Genomic DNA, 16,648 nt, shown 5'->3' with positions numbered 1-16,648 from the left:
ATCAATGTTGTCAAAATGATTATACTACCCAAGGTAATCTACGGACTCAATGTAATCCCTATCAAATTACCAATGGCATTTTTTCACAGAATTAACATAAAAAAAAATCTCAAAATTTGTATGGAGACACAGAAGACCCCGAATAGCCAAAGCAATGTTTAAAAGAAAAACGGAGCAAGAAGAATCAGGCTCCATGACCTCCAACTATACTACAAAGCTACAGTCATCAAAACAGTATGTTACCAGTACAAAAATAGAAATATAGGCAACAGAACAGGATAGAAAACCCAGAAATAAGCCCATGCACCAATGGTGAATTAATCTATGACAAAGGAGTCAAGACTACACAATGTTGGAAAGAGTCTCTTCAACAAATGGTGTTGGGAAAACTGGACAGCCACATGTAAAAAAAAAAAAAAATGAAATTAGATCATTCCTTAAGTCCATACACACAAAAAAGCTCAAAATGGATTAAAGATCTAAATGTGAGACTGGACACTATAAAACTCCTAGAGGAAAACATAGGCAGAACACTCTGACATACAACACAGCAACATCTTTTTAATCCATGTCCCAGAATAATGGAAATAAATGCACAAATAGACAAATGGGACCTACTTAAACTCAAAAGCTTTTGCACAATAAAGGAAATGATAGACAAAATGAAAAGACTGGGAGAAAACATTTGCAAATGATGCAACCAATAAGGAATTAAGTCTCCAAAATTTACAAAACAGCTTATTAGGCTTACTAGCATCAATACAAACAACCCACTCAAAAAATGGGCAGACCTGAGCAGACATTTCTGCAAAGAGGACGTACAGATAGCCAATAGGCACATGAAAAGATGTTCAACATCACTAGTTATCAAAGAAATGCAAATCAAAACTACCATGAGATATCACCTCACACCAGTCAGAATGGCTATAAATCAAAAAATCCACAAACAACAAATGCTGGAGAGGGTGTGGAGAGAAAGAAACCCTCCTGTACTGTTGGCAGGAATGTAAACTGGTACAGCCACTATGGAGAACAGTATGGATTTTCCTTAACAAAGAGCTACCATATGACTCTGCAATCCTACTCCTGGGCATATGCCCAGAGAAAAACATGGCCCAGAAAGATACATGCACCCCAATGTTCACTGCAGCTCTGTCTACAACGTCCATGACATGGAAGCAACCTACATGTCTGCTGACGCAAGAACGGATAAAGAAGATGTGGTGCACATATGCAACAGGCTACTACTCGGCCATTAAAGACTGAAATAGGGTCATCTGAGGCACACTGGGTGGGCCCAGAGAATGACATACGGAGTGAAGCAAGTCAGCCAGGAGATAAATCAGACGACATCCCTTACGTAAGGAATCCAAAAGAAATCGGGCCAATGGACTTATTCACAAAACAGAAAGAGACTGACTCATAGACTTAGAAAATGAACTTATGGTTGCCAGGGGGAAGGGACAGTTAGGGACTTTGGGAAAGTCACGTACACACTGCTGTATTTCAAATGGATAACCACCAAAGACCTATTGTATAGCACACGGAACTCTGCTCAATGTTATGTGCCAGTTGGATGAGTCGGGGGGTTGAGGGGGAATAGATACATGTATATGTATGACCGAGTCTCTTTGCTGTTCACCTGAAACCACCACATTGTTAATCAGCTATACCCCAAAACAAAATGTTTTTGGTGTTAAAAAAAATTAAACATTTATGCATCTAATAAGGGAGCACCCAATATGTAAAACAAATACTAATAGATATAAAGGTAAAAATGAATAAGAATACAATAACAGTAGGAGGCTTTTCAACACTCTACTTACTTCAGTGGACAGATCTTTCATTCAGAGAATCAACATGGCAAAAGAGGTACTCAATAATATAACAGAGCAGTTAGACTTAATTGATATTTTCAGGACAGTACATCCAAAAAACCAGAATATAGATTCTTTTCAAGTGCATATGGAACATTTTCCAGGACTGATCACATACCAGGGCATAAAAGAAGCTTCAACAAATTTAAGAGTATGGAAATTAACTCAAGTATCGTTCCTGACCATAACAGCATGAAATCAGAAATTAACCACAGAAGAAGAAACGAGGAAAAAAATAATTACATGGAGATTAAACAACATGCTACTAAAAAACCCCAATGGATCAACAAGGGAATCAAAGAGGAAACTGAACTACAACCTTTAAGGTAACAGTTAAGAGAAACAAGGTGAAAATAAAACATATGTGCTTACATAAATAAAATTATACATATGTGTGTCTGTGTGAGTATGTATGTATTCCTGGAATCCAGTGTTATAAACAACCCCATAGGTCAGTTAGTCCAACATATTACTACAACATTCCCAGAAAGGTTACAAGGCAGCTAATCCTAATTTTGAATAGTCCTTTTAGCAAGCTATTCCATATTTTGAGCAATCTTTCCATTTCTATCTATTTCTCCCTTCTACTGCCATCCAGTAAAGCCTAACACCTTTTCCACATAACATCCCTTTAAGTATTCCAGCTATAACATAAACTATAACTAATAGACACTCACTGCTTTGTCAATTAACTATACTTAGGATAGTAGGGAACAGAGCAGGAGGAGAAAGGTAGAAAGGATTAGTCTAGAGGGACTTCCTAGAGCAAGTGAGGTTTTCATATCAATAACCAATGTGGCATATAAGAAACACAAAATATTACTCCTCTTATCCTCTCTCTTGGCCAACAAATGAAGCAGTATCTTAAGAAAGGAGGAAAAGATGGGTAACGGTTATTAAACCAACAAATCTTCTCTTTTTCCTTTTGTTTAGGATTCCATTGCACTTTTTTTCTTTAATAAAATCCATTAAGGGAACTGGGCTTCCCAGATGGCGCTTGTGGTACAGAACCCACCTGCCGCTGCAGGAGACATAAGAAATGCAGGTTCAATCCCTGGGTCAGGAAGATTCCCTGGAGGAGGGTATGGCAGCCCACTCCAGTATTCTTGCCTGGAGAATCCCATGGACAGAAGAGCCCGGCAGGCTATGGTCCACAGGGTTGCAAGGAGTCAGACATGACTGAAGCGACATGGCACGCAGGCACATTAAGGGAATTAGCATATTCAGAGCAAGAGCTCCAAAGTGCATTTAAATTACACAACAGCTAAACTGTCAATTAAACTGTTTTTCACTACCACTTTGAGGTTTAGGTTATTTATAGTACGGGGCAGAAGGTAAGGTTTTAGAATTAAGTTAAATTATAATCTAATTGAAATATTTTTCCAGCTGTGGTATCATAATGAAATCCCCAAGCTCACCAAGTATTAAAAAAAAAAAGTTAACTTCATACTTATTAAAATATAAGTATTTAATTAAATTAACAAATGTATATAAATGGTGCTGCAAAATACCTTACTTGATTAGGACTGCATACAAAACTGTAAAAAATGTAATCCACCATTTTACCAAGACAATTTATAAATGGTTTTACTATTTTCATGGGACAGTATCCCCCAAAAGTTACTCTTAAATTCAATCTCTGTAACAATTAAGTAGTATTTATCTTCCATTTAGTCACTGAACAAACAAGTAATTCTTTTTTTTTTTTTGCCACTTTAGGTCTGTTTTCTATGTCTGTTTCTCCATTGCTCCCCTGAAAATAAATTCATCAGTAACCATCTTTCTAGATTCCATATATGTGTCAGTATATGATATTTATACTTCTCTGAGTTCACTCTATATAATAGGTTCTAGATTCGTCCACCTCATTAGAAGTGACTCAAATGTGTTCCTTTTTATGGCTGAGCACTACTCCACTGTATATATGTACCACAGCTTCTTTATCCATTCATCTGTCAATGGACATCTAGGTTGCTTCCATGTTCTAGCTATTGTAAACAGTGCTGCAATGAACATTGGGGTACATGTATCCTTCTCAGTTTGGGTTTCCTCAGGGTATATGCTTAGAAATGAGATTGCTAGGTCATATGGTGGTTTTATTCCTAGTTTTTAAAGGACTCTCCATACTGTCTTCCATAGTGGCTGCATCAGTTTATATTCCTACCAGCAATGCAAGGGGGTTCCCTTTTCTCCACACTCTCTCCAGCATTTACTGTTTGTAGACTTTTTGATGATGGCTATCCTGACTGGTGTGAGGTGTTATCTCATTGTAGTTTTGATTTGCATTTCTCTAATAATAAGCCATGTTGAGCATCTTTTCATTCGTTTGTTAGACATCTGTATTTCTTTGGAGAAATGTCTGTTTAGGTCTTTTTCCCACTTTTTGATTGTGTTGTTTGTTTTTCTGATATTGATGTATGAACTGCTGTGTATTTTGGAAATTAATTCTTTGTCAGTTGTTTCCTTTGCTATTATTTTCTCCCATTCTGAGGGGTGTTTTCTCACCATGTTTGTAGTTTCCTTTGCTGTACAAATGCTTTTTTAAGTTTAATCAGGTACCACTTGTTTATTTTTGTTTTTATTTCCATTACTCTAGGAGATGGGTCATAGAAGGTCTTGCTTTGATTTATGTCATCGAGTGTTCTGTTTATGTTTTCCTCTAAGAGTTTTATAGTTTCTGGTCTTACATTTAGGTCTTTAATTCATTTTGAGTTTATCTTTGTGTATGATGTTAGGAAGTGTTCTAATTTCATTCTTTTGCATGTAGCTGTCCAGTTTTCCCTGCGCCATTTATTGAAGAGGCTATCTTTGCCCCACTGTACATTCTTGAACAAACAAGTAATTCTTTATTCAATGATTCATGTTGCAAAAATCTCTAACCAGTTTATTAACAATATGTTCATTCATGCTCCACATGGAGTTAACAAACTCACTGCATATTTTTATATATTACTAGTACAACACTAATAAAATTTACAATAATATTAAATCATAAATTTTTCATTAAGATAAGAAAACTTAATGACAGGACCAGGAAATGGAATGGAAATTACAGGTTTGAAAGAATATTAAGAAGTCATCAAGTTTAACTTCCACCTCCATTAAGACTTACAACTAATAATTTACAAAGAACACATATGCCCTAAAAAGCACCTCCCAGGTTTAACAGCAATGCTCCAAAAACCACACTACTAACAAAATTGTTAACTTACAGCATTTTTTGGTCTGACTATAGATGAAGAGAAAGCATTAAGTATTTTCCATATCCTAGAAACTGACAGAAGCATGTAGACTGCCTCATGTCTAATTACCTGATTCGGAAGTCAAAACAGGCAGACTCCCCAGTTACATACCCAGTCAGACTTCTAGACACTGTCCAAGGTATGCAATTAGCTGCTGCTGCTAAGTCGCTTCAGTCGTGTCTGACTCTGTGCGACCCCATAGACGGTAGCCCACCAGACTCCCTGTCCCTGGGATTCTCCAGGCAAGAACACTGGAGTGGGTTGCCATTTCCTTCTCCAATGCGTGAAAGTGAAAGTGAAGTCGCTACAATCAGAGTAAACAATAAATCCCAGACTTGATATACTTCACTGGCAACAAAGTATCTTCAAACTAGGTGACTAGGAAAAACAGGGGATAGACAGTTACAATTACACCTGATCTTTGAATGGGTCTGAACTCCACAGGTCAGGAGAAAGTGAAAAGTGAAAGTGAAGTCGCTCAGTTGTGTCTGACTCTTTGCAACCCCATGGACTGCAGCCCACCTGGCTCCTCTGTCCATGGGATTTTCCAGGCAAGAGTACTGGAGTGGGGTGCCATCCACACTGTTGGAGAAGGGATAAGATACCCACTCCAGTATTCTTGGGCTTCCCTTGTGGCTCAGTTGGTAAAGAATCCGCCTGCAATGTGAGAGACCTGGGTTCAATCCCTGGGTTGGGAAGATCTCCTGGAGAAGGGAAAGGCTACCCACTCCAGTATTCTGTCCTGGAGAATTCCATGGACTGTACAGTCGGTGGTATCACAAAGAATCGGAAACGACCGAGGAACTTTCCCTTCACTTCACTTCACAGATGTAGAACCATGGATACAGAGGGGCCAAATGTAAAATTATTAATGGATTTTCCAGTGCAAAAGGAGTCAGCACCCCACACCTCCATAGTTTTCAAGAGTTAACTGTGTATTTCTTGTCCTTATTTCGATTTACTGGAGAAGGCAATGGCAACCCACTCCAGTATTCTTACCTGGAGAATCCCATGGCCAGAAGAGCCTGGTGGGCTACAGTCCATGGGGTCACAAAGAGTCGGACATGACTGAGCGACCAACACATACACATTTCAATTTATTTAAACTATCTACTCCTGACTGTAACCTCAATGCCAATAACTTTTGGTCTGATTGTTTCATTCATGTATCTCTATATACTAGTAAAACCCATTTGATAATAAATATAACTTACTTTTCTTGCCTCTAGGTTTGATAATTTAAATTCTTTAAAATTCTCTTATCTTAATAATTCCCTCTAAAGTACAATACTCAAATTCCCCAAATCCCTTTCAGTTGTGATGTGTCAAATCAGACATAGTAGCTGTTTGTAAATTAGAACTGGAACAAATATTGAGGAAGAATGAAGGACATATTTAAATAAAATTCTTCCACTTTAGAATTCAGGGTACAGGTTAGAGCAACAATACACATCATAGTGCTAATGGGGTAGCAAAGTAGGATGCCGAAACATCCTCTTATAAAATAAACTCAAGTAACTACCTTAGGTAAACTACTTTCTGTCAAATTAGGTATCTGTAAGCATACACTAATTTATTTGTAGATGGTCTAAATATGGCTTGTCATCTGATCCATCCATCTATTTCTAGTTACATTTTATCTGAAGGATATAGAGGCAACACGATGGCAAGTATAAGGAACAATGCATGTAAAATTCAGAGTAGGAAGGTAAAAGCAGGAAGTTTTTAGAGTATGCAGAGTGTAAGAAAAAGCAACAGCTATAGTAAGCAAAGTCCAACAAGAGTTCAGAGCTTGATTTCAGTGTGGCAGGTGTTGAGCCAATCAAAGAAAAATTACTCTGCCATCAGAATATAAGACTGACGTGAGAAATTAGTGCCTAAAGAAAGTGCAGTCAGGATCAAGAATGACTAGGTACTTGATTAAGTAACCTAGCTAAGAGTACCTACAGAAAAATGAAAATAATGCCCTATGGCTTGAAGAGGGGCAAAGGTCAAACAGTGACAGCAGCTTCCAAGACTTCCAATTATGAGGATAGGTGCAACAGTAGCAATACGCACAGTAACTGATGAAATGGACTGTAAGAGTCATACTTCAGAGATGAAATAAATGGAATATTTATATTAAACTTGTGCTTGGTAAGTGCTATATGTTCACAAGAAACAAAAAGATATCAAACTTAAGATAATTTTAAATCAGATAAAACTTGATAAATGGGGAAGGATGGGGGTGGGGGAAGTAGAGTAAGAAATTAATATTTCTTAGATTAAAATTTGTAAAGTACCAATGAGATTCAAATGTTAAAAACTGTGATGATTCAGTGGCAAAATTAAGGAGAAACTGCTAAGGGATAAAAAAATAAGGCAATGCAAAAAAAGTCTGATTCTTTATTCAACATATTTTCTACCAATAATATAACTGTTGCATAATACTGTGAATTAAGCATAATTTCAGATTATACGCATCTGTGTATCTATATCTATCTATACTGTTACATACAGTTTTAGTGTTAACTGATAACTGTCATATATATCCAATGTAAATTACATAATTCCAAATTAATAAAAAAAATAATAGTGCATAGTAAAGCAGATCATTTCTTTCTCTATCATTCTGGAGAAAATTTGCCAGAGTATGCTATAAAAGCTGTATCAATAAAGTTTTCTTTTAGCAAATATATAATCCTAAAGTACGTACATCAACCAAGGTTACATCTTATTGCTAACCTTTAAGTTTGCAACAATCAATGAAAGTCTATAAGATGTTAGGCCAAGTTAGGTTAAAAAACAATAACTAACAGCGTAACTGCTTACTAAATATATATTTTATTATAAAGATTTTCTAATAAGCTGCTTGTGACCACTGATCAGCAAAATAAAAAGAATAAATTCAAAGAATAGATTAGAATAATAGTTCTAGATTCCAGGTAAATCTATATCTTAAAGGCACACCATCAGTCAGAAGAGTTCTTATTTATTTTGAAATTAATCCTCATGGATCATTTTGAAAAACAGCAAATACATGCAAAGTCAAAGCACTATTGATTTTAAACTCTTGCATTTATTCTTGGCAGATCAGAACAAAAGAAATTTAGGTTCAGGGCTGTGAACATTAAAAGGCAAAACAATGAATCCAACCATTTCAAAGTGGTATAATCCAAAAACAGTTTTAGTAATAGAGGGATTTCCCCATCATAAAGTGGTATAATCCAAAAGCAATTTTAGTAATATAAGGATTCCCCATCATAAAGTGATATAATCCAAAAACAATTTTAGTAATATAAGGATTCCCCATCATAAAGTGGTATAATCCAAAAGCAATTTTAGTAATATAAGAATTCCCCATCATGTTTTCAAAGGCTTACACCTAAAAGTTCCCCATTCTAAACAACTAAAGTATACATAACCTTCCATTTCGGTGAAGAATATTTATATTTCTATCCATCATATAAAGCTAAAAGGACTTCAAAGAATATGCTCCCTGGATAATCAAAATACTAAAAAAAGTCATACATGAAATTTCAAATTAGATACATACTAAAACAAAATGGAATCTAGAAGAAAGATTTGACTAGTTCAAGCCTTCATCTCAGCACCGCTGTTTAAGAGTGAGGACATGCTGAATGTTCGTAGTCAACAGAAGTTTCCAACAGTCTCTACATGAAGAGCTACAGATATGATCATTACTGCACAGGCAGCCTCCTAAGTGTCTTAGGGTTTGGCAGCCCATGATAAAACAGAAAGAAGCTGAATACTGAATATTTTCCTGAGGGGAAGGTGATAGACTAGAAAGGGGCTCTATTTTTAGATTATATATGGAGCCAATAGGAATCATGCCAGTGGCCACGCTAATCATTGAAACTGCTGAATGGGATATATGAGGTAGTTGCCTAAAAATTTCAAGAACCAAAGGAAGTTTCTTTTATGCAACAGCTCTAACCTTGGTTACCTTTTCCCCCTGCAAAGCAGTTAATGAATCAAAAATCCTATTTCAACAAGACTACTTACTTATATTTAAAAATATAAATATGTCCAACTAAAGGAGAAAAGTCTCATCTGTGTTCATTAGAATAAAATTAGTAGTTTTCTCCCTATTACTTGGTCTTATTTCTCCTCAAAGTGAAGTCCAGAGTTTAGAAATAATGTTAATTTTCCCTCCTATAAAAAATTTTGAATATACTGTACTTTTAATCATTAGTAAAATCAATAACCTTTTGGAGGAGTTTCAATTAAACATATAAGTGACCTTTAGTTAATTACTGTAAACATGTAAAATTGGATACAAAGCAGTATTTTAATATCAAGGTTATAGAAGACACAATGATAATTTTTTTTTAATTCTAAATTCAATCAATTCCAATTATATTTTCTATACATTACAAATGACTACTCAGGTTATAAGGCCAGGTAATCACAAGAAAAATGTCTGCAATCCAAAAACCCTATGATTCACATTAAGCCCGATTTCCTTAAAATAAAAATACCCTAAATATATACATTAATCCTTGTCCTTTCCAATCTGTACCTTTTGCTAATAAATGTTATTGGATAAACAATGCAATTAATAGGAGCTCAAAGACTACAAAATAAACATCATCTTATGAACACAATACTACGACAGAAAAAAAAGAAATACTTATTTGTAAACAACGGGGAGAACATAACTTGGAGAAAACTGGTCACCAAGTCACCAGAAAATACGACTCACAGCCTTTTACTACTACCAATGTTGGTCAGCCATCAGCTTAAACCAATTAATACATGTATGAAGAACTACATAGTGAAAGAGAAAAGAAGTGGTTCCTTCTACTGAGCCTTGTTCTTGAATTAGTAAATGACAGTGAATCAGTTCTCTTAACAGAAAAACTCCGAAATGACAAAACTGGTTTCAAATACATTTTTAAGGAGAAATAAATCCCAAATGTAAAATGATTATATATGCCTTAAAAGAATCCCTAGAGCATTTGAATTCAGAATTCTTCACAGGAAAATATAACTGCTTTCTCCTTCCAAAAGTTACCATCATTCTGTGTGAAAATGTTTCTATTCAATTCAGTAATGTTTTGAGATGATATTGGAAGAATAATTCTAAGTTAAAAGGACTAAGAGAAGTTTTTTTGAAGCAAGGAAATCTGTTCTGCAACTTGAAGGATGGGTAAACCTTACTAGTAGATAAATTGAGAAAAGGCATTTTAGTCACGGGGAAATGCTCATACAAAAGCAAAGGGGGTGTGACTGTAGAGAAAGTGTGCCACTTTCTGGGGTTAGGAGTCAGAAAAGAGAAGTCTAAGAAGGTACTAAATTGTGAGGGACTCTGAATATACATGTGGCTGAAGGAGTATTTGGCCTTGTATTTGTATGATGAGAAATCTTGTGATTTTTTCAATGAAGGAACTGAAAAGTTGGACCTGTGTTAGGAAGATAAACTGACAGACAGAAGAAAGTTAGTTCAAAAACTCCAGAAACCATTATTGAAAATAAAGCCTTCTCTCCCCATCTCACAACACCAAGCAAACTGCTTTGCACAGAATCGATGTCCAACAAACTTTTGATTTCTTGCCTGAAGAAGATAAGAACTGTAAAGAGGCAAAGAATCGTATGGTAGTGAGAAAACCAGACTTGAGTACATTTCTGCTCCACAGTAAAAAGGATATTTATATTTATGTAAATAACTCAGGAAGAATCTTACTCTTATATTTTTATTGTTTTTATCAGGACAATTAGAAGGATATTGAAAGTGTTATGTAATTTATAAAGTACTGAAAGGAGAACAGCTGTCCAAAGAGAAGGGCTGAAATATTTCTGCATAGTTCACAGCAAAACACATCATATACAGGCATCTTAAAAGTGGGATTATGTCTCTACAAATGGAATCCAGAGACCTGGAGATTTAAAGAAACACACAGAAGCAGCTGGGACTTGGCCATGGTTTGAATCTCTGCACAGTGACTAGTTACTTAAATGATCTAGTTAAACTCTCAGGGTTGGTTTGGCATAGTGAAACTTATCCAACATGTGTCTTGGTGATTAGAGATACGATTTACAAAAAGCACCTCAATGCCTGGCTCTGGTACTTAACAAAAGTACTCAATATAGTAAAAATAATCATAATTGCCATTGTTATTTTTAAAAATCATATGTCTATTAGATATAGAATGCAGTCTAAATCTATGTTATGTTTTCAATTTTAAAATTCCAGAGATCTAATTACAAAGTTTTTATCTTTTAGGTAGATTAGAGGCATTTTATGCTTAAGAACAAGGCCATTTTAAAAACTACTATATTCTTTGTTTTAATTAGCCTAGTACCAAGTCTGAGATTTATATTAAAACATTGTAACACTGCATGTCTGATTTAATAACAGAAGTTAATACAACTAAACAGCTTATCCAGCCAAAGAGGATTTGGAGGGAATGCCTTCTAAAACAGTAATACATAACTTTTTACTCTGTATCAACTTCAAGGTAAGCTGTCCCTCCTCCCCTGAGCCTCCACACTACACATACACTCACACGTCAACCAAAAGCGATCTGCCCCCTTTAAACGACGATCAGTGACTTCTAAACCGTCAGCCAACGCTGCTTCTTGAATAACGACAAGCCAAGCAAAAGTGGCATTTATCAGGTAATCGCACAGGTGACTATCAAGCCGGAAATCTTCCCTGCACCCTTCTAAAGTGGCAGCTTCAAAATTCAGCTTCCCACACAGGCCACCAGAGACTCCAATACAACCCGAGTGAAAGGAAAGCCAAGAATCTACTTCGTTTAATTCCACGGGAGGGTTATATTATACATTAAAGCAAATAAAATTTCCACCCTTAGTCGTTTTCTTTAAGAGTTCAAATGATACCAGTTTAAAAATGAGCTAACTGGTTACCATTAAACAAGGAAACTATAGATTTCTTATTATTCCAAGATACTCTAGATTTTCAGGAAAGGGCTTTCTTGACATTCAATGCTTACTAAAACTTTTTGCAGCAACTACCAATTTCTATGGTAAAGCGACAGGTTGATTTCCCCAGAGTCCATTAACTTCAATATGGTAAACGCAGGTGTCTGACAAAGGCTGCCTGCTCTAGACAGCAAACTCACCACTTCAAGAAACGCCATCCTTCTCGGATTTAATTCCACGGGGTTTCGCGCTTTTGTTACTCACACTCAGAATACGTAAGTTGTTCTCGCATCGTACTGTCCTTTTTATTAAATGAACAAACTAGGGAAAAAAGCCCTTAGGATGTACTCTAATTTTTAAATGTCCAACCTGAAAGAAACTGAGTGCTCGACCGGAGCGGGCTACTCCTCACCCCGAATTTCTGATTTCTCGACTTGCGTCCCCGCGACCACTCCAGCCCCCTCCTGACGCGAACAAAGGAGATCGCCCCCTGACCGTGGACACAGAGCCCGCCCCCCACTCACTCACACGCCCCGCTCCCTGTCACCTCCCTCCGTCTGGCGTCCACAAACGCCCCTCAGAACTCACCTCCCGGGGGCCGGCGAGTGTAGGGAGCGCGGCGGAGACGGCGAAGCTGCAGCTGCAGCGGCCACCTGCGCAACAGGCGGGTGGCAGCGGCCGCTCCCGCGGCAGGTCCCCAAGCAGAGGCACGGCGGGAGGCCGGCGCGCGCCCCCCGCCCCCAGGTCACGTGGGCCAGAAGTCCCGATCCCTCCTCACCGCCCCCAGCGCCGGCCGCCGCGCAAGGGTCCCGCAGCGCCGCCCGCCCGCTACCGCGCCCCCCGTCTGCGCCTGCGCCCAGCTCCAGACGCTCCCATTCAAACCGACAACGCCCCGCGTCTTTCGGACCCGCCAATGGCCGGCGGCAGGCGGGGCGATCGGCGCGCTGCCTCCGCCCCCCGGGCTGGGCTGGGCCTGCGTGTCAGGTTGAGGGAGGGCCTGTGGGCTCTTAGTCCCTCCGTTGCTCAAGGGTCCGTCCTCAACCACCAAACCGAAGTTATTAATACTTTCCTGCCCTCCCGTTTCTTCTTCAGGCACTGGCGAGTGGGCGAAAAAATATCGTCCACAAAGCGTCCTTCAGACGGGTCTGGCCGAGACCAGAAAGACGGGAATCCCGAACAAGTGCCTCCTGCCCTGAAGGCTTGGTGCCGGCCCAGAGGCTGTCTCCCAGCGGCATTTGTGGGATGTTTAGAAAAAGAGGGCTCTGTGTAAGGAACAGAGGGCCCCGTGTGAAAGTTTGAACAAGGCAGCCTCAGTTCTTGAGGCTGTGTGACAATTCCTGGTGTTCCCAGCTGTTAAAAAAGCAAACTTGTGTTGACTGCAGAATCGCTGGTTCCCAGAAAAATTGGAAGGCATCTCTGCTGCGTTTTAAGCAGCTCCATTCCAAATACGCTTTATTTCCGCTCATTTCCTCTTCATATCAAGTTAACTGAAAAATGGGTTTGTTCTTTACAAAAATATTAAGATTATAATCTCTCTTGGTTTAATTATCTGATGAATTTAATCGGATTATTTCTCAAATAGATATTTCTCCACTGAAATGAAGTTGAAATGCTTTTACAGGCTTAAGAATGTGTTAAGAAAACTCCAGTTTCAGTATCTCTCTGGAAGATGGCCGTAACCAGTGATTCAAGCAACATTCCTCTTATTAGGAACGCGTTACGGAAAAGTGGCTAAAATAACAGCTTTGGCATCAAACTAGACCTAGATTTGAGTTTTGTCTCTGCCACTTACTGGTTGATTGACCTTGAACAGGTTGGTGGGTTAGTCGCTAAGTTGTATCCGACTGGCGATCCCACGCCAGGCTCCTCTGTCCATGAGATTCTCCAGGTAAGAACACTGGAGTGGATTGCCATTTCCTTCTTCTTGAATGGGTTAGCTTTATCCTTTTTAGCCTTAGTTTCCTCAAATGTAAAACACAGATAGTAAATCCTCTTTGAATAAGGGTGGCTGCGATACTTAAGTGAGGTAAGTTTTAAGTGGTTAACCTGAATGCTCAATAAATGGTACCTATTATCATTATTGTCAACCACTACGCTAAATATCACTACCCTAAATACCCTACCTTATAAACACTTGAATTAACTGGCTGCTCTGGGGAGGCCTTACAAATAGTTGTGAAAAGAAGAGAAGTGAAAAGCAAAGGAGAAAAGGAAAGATATAAGCATCTGAATGCAGAGTTCCAAAGAATAGCAAGGAGAGATAAGAAAGCCTTCCTCAGTGATCGATGCAAAGAAATAGAGGAAAAAACAGAATGGAAAAGACTAGAGATCTCTTCAAGAAAATTAGAGATACCAAGGGAACATTTCATGCAAAGATGGGCTCGATAAAGGACAGAAATGGTATGGACCCGACAGAAATGGTATGGACCTAACAGAAGCAGAAGATATTAAGAGGTGGCAAGAATACACAGAAGAACTGTACAAAAAAGTCATGACCAAGATAATCACGATGGTATGATCTAGAGCCAGACATCCTGGAATGTGAAGTCAAGTGAGCCTTAGAAAGCATCACTATGAACAAAGCTAGTGGAGGTGATGGAATTCCAGTTGAGCTATTTTAAATCCTGGAAGATGATGCTGTGAAAGTGTTGCACTCAATATGCCAGCACATTTGGGAAACTCAGCAGTGGCCACAGGACTGGAAAATGTCAGTTTTCATTCCAATCCCAAAGAAAGGCAATGCCAAAGAATGCTCAAACTACTGCACAATTGCACTCATCTCACATGCTAGTAAAGTAATGCTCAAAATTCTCCAAGCCAGGCTTCAGCAATACGTGAACCATGAACTTTCAGGTGTTCAAGCTGGTTTTAGAAAAGGCAGAGGAACCAGAGATCAAATTGCCAACATCGGCTGGATCATCAAAAAAGCAAGAGAGTTCCAGAAAAACATCTCTTTCTGCTTTATTGACTATGCCAAAGCCTTTGACTGTGTGTGTGGATCACAAAAAAACTGAAAAATTCTGAAAGAGATGGGAATACAGACCACCTGACCTGCCTCTTGAGAAACCTATATGCAGGTCAGGAAGCAACAGTTAGAAATGGACATGGAACAACAGACTGGTTCCAAATAGGAAAAGGAGTACATCAAGGCTGTATATTGTCACCCTGCTTATTTAACTTATATGCAGAGTACATCATGAGAAATGCTGGGCTAGAAGAAGAACAAGCTGGAATCAAGTTTGCTGAGAGAAATATCACTAACTTCAGATATGCAGATGGCACCACCCTTATGGCAGAAAGTGAAGAGGAACTAAAAATCTTCTTGATGAAAGTGAAAGGAGAGTGAAAAAATTGGCTTAAAGCTCAACATTCAGAAAACGAAGATCATGGCATCTGGTCCCATTACTTCATGGGAAATAGATGGGGAAACAGTGTCAGACTTTATTTTTGGGGGCTCCAAAATCACTGTAGATGGTGATTGCAGCCATGAAATTAAAAGACGCTTACTCCTTGGAAGGAAAGTTATGACTAACCTAGACAGCATATTCAAAAGCAGAGACATCACTTTGCCAACAAAGGTCTGTCTAGTCAAGGCTATGATTTTTCCAGTAGTCATGTATGGACATGAAAGTTGGACTATGAAGAAAGCTGAGCGCTGAAGAATTGATGCTTTTGAACTGTGGTACTGGAAAAGACTCTTGAGAGTCCCTTGGACTGCAAGGAGATCCAACCAGTCCATCCTAAAGGAGATCAGTCCTGGGTGTTCATTGGGAAGACTGATGCTAAAGCTGAAGCTCCAGTACTTTGGCCACCTCATGCGAAGAGTTGACTCATTGGAAAAGACTCTGATGCTGGGAGGGATTGGGGGCAGGAGGAGAAGGGGACGACAGAGGATGAGATGGCTGGATGGCATCACGGACTCAATGGACATGAGTCTGAGTGAACTCCAGGAGTTGGTGATAGACAGGGAGGCCTGACGTGCTGCAATTCATGGGGTTGCAAAGAGTCGGTCACGACTGACGACTGAACTGAACTGAACTATTTCAGGTATTATGATCCCTTCTTACTCATCTTTTTGGGGTATTGATTCGAAAGCCACAAAGGAAGTACAGCAGATACAACATGTCCAAAATGAATCATCATTTCCTCATTTTCCCCTTTGAAGTCTTCTCTTACACGTATGACTTTCTGTCACTCATATTAGTTACCTCCATCTTACTCAAGTTGAATCTTTTAAAAGGTGTAAATCAGATTATGTCACTCCTTTCCTTGAAAACCTTTAGTGACTTTTCATTTGATTTAAAATAAAATCTAAATTCTTACCATGACCCACAAAACCCTACTCCATCTTTCCCTGCCCACCTCTTCACTCTCCTGAATTTCTCCCTCCAGAGGGTTCACTTCCTTCCACGGACACAGGACTTTCCTCAGACCCTAGAATAGACTAAGCCTCAGGGTTCTCTCAGGGCGTTCCCCGTCAGTTCCCTCTGCAAGTTTTTTCCCCTGGGCTCTTTAAACACTTGGCTTCTTTTTAGCCCTCAGCCTTCAGCTTATTCATCACAGTATTCAGCAAATACTTACTGAGTTTTTGCTATGTATTAGGAACTGTTTCCTCTGTGTGTACAGCTCAATTTTGTCTGA

At 38.7% G+C, this 16,648-nt stretch overlaps 1 protein-coding gene across 4 annotated transcripts in view; it reads right to left on the bottom strand.

Moving 5' to 3' along the window:
* Window positions 1-12,855, bottom strand: part of GPSM2 (G protein signaling modulator 2) — a 49,268-nt gene extending 36,413 nt beyond the window's left edge. For 2 of the 4 annotated variants that reach the window (XM_027972542.3, XM_027972547.3), the window contains exon 1: window positions 12,596-12,855. The gene's annotated coding sequence lies outside the window, so the exon portion shown is untranslated. Of the gene's footprint in view, window positions 1-2,892; window positions 3,057-12,207; window positions 12,483-12,595 lie in introns of those variants that run through there. The other 2 variants (XM_060412357.1, XM_060412356.1) reach the window with 2 other exon arrangements.
* Window positions 12,856-16,648: the final 3,793 nt, after the last annotated feature.

The sequence above is a fragment of the Ovis aries genome, chromosome 1 (genome assembly GCF_016772045.2).
Source record: "Ovis aries strain OAR_USU_Benz2616 breed Rambouillet chromosome 1, ARS-UI_Ramb_v3.0, whole genome shotgun sequence".
Taxonomy (NCBI): Eukaryota; Metazoa; Chordata; class Mammalia; order Artiodactyla; family Bovidae; genus Ovis; species Ovis aries.
Note: the sequence above shows the minus strand (reverse complement) of the source record. Positions and strands in the feature narration are given on the sequence as shown.